A 1,121-nucleotide genomic window follows, 5' to 3' on the forward strand; every position below is an offset into this window, starting at 1 on the left:
GGAGTTTTAAATCCCAAACATTCTAAACAACATCAAACTATGTTGTTCTTTGATGGGAGCGGGACCACAAAACGCCTACCAATGCGACGACTTCCTTCTTATCCAATTCCGGCAGCAACACAAAAAAGTAGCATTTTTATAGAGCTCAAAATAGATTGACCCCTACTTCCCACTCGTTTCTTGCTCTTTTCTCCGAATGTAAAAAGTTACTGGTTTCATTTGCCAAATAAATAATAATCGTTTTTCCAATATTTTCCTTTTTTGCGAAATGGGTGTCGGTGACTCCCCTTTTTCTCTGCCTTGTCTTTTGCTAGCGCCACTGCTTGTGTCTGTGGCCGCGTGGCGCAATGGATAACGCGTCTGCCTACGGAGCAGAAGATTGTAGGTTCGAATCCTGCCGTGGTCGAAATCTTTTTCAATTGTTTTTTTTGGATTTCAATTCGCTTTCAAGCATTTTCACTCGCAAAGTCAAATATATCTTCCTCTGATAGGAGTAAGTTCAAATTGTCAATTTTGAGTTCAATTATTAAGATTTCAGAGGAAGGTATGTAAGTTTTGTCAACTAATAAAATATTGGTCACATTATGATAAATCATTTGTCAGTTAACAAGTTTTTGATTTCTTTCACAGAAATCCAGTTAATTGGGCTCAAAGTTGACAGTTTGCGCAGGCATCTAATAGAGGAAATACATTATTACTCAATTCTGGAACTTTCTGACACAGCTTTACACAACGAATTCATAAATCAGACTATCTGGAGGCAACTGTCGCTAATTCTATCTGATCCGGGTGCCACATTCCGTCACACTTCTCTTCAGTTTCAAGTGTTTTTTCTTGATGGTTCTTTCTCCATCCAAACCAGATTGAACATGTGTTGTTGTTTCTTTTTTTGTGACCCCTGACTCATCACCTACTTTCTTTTTTTTTCATTTACCTCCTTGATGTTCGGTGGTTTCTAGCTTCCTGATGACCTTTCATTATTTTTTTCATAATTTTCTGTCGTACACTTCTTATCAGTGACACTCCCTATTGACGTAATTAGAGAAATTTCCGGAACTGGACTGAAAAATGTTGTCCCTGGTCTATAAACTTGCAGAGTTCAATTAAGGTTTTGCCCAGAT

General features: G+C 38.0%; 1 non-coding gene across 1 annotated transcript; it reads left to right on the forward strand.

Moving 5' to 3' along the window:
* Positions 1-333: 333 nt before the first annotated feature.
* CBG29038 lies at positions 334-406 on the forward strand. Its single transcript has one exon. It is a non-coding gene (tRNA).
* The last annotated feature ends 715 nt before the right edge of the window (positions 407-1,121 follow it).

This window comes from Caenorhabditis briggsae, assembly GCF_000004555.2.
Source record: "Caenorhabditis briggsae complete genome, chrX, whole genome shotgun sequence".
Classification (NCBI taxonomy): domain Eukaryota; kingdom Metazoa; phylum Nematoda; class Chromadorea; order Rhabditida; family Rhabditidae; genus Caenorhabditis; species Caenorhabditis briggsae.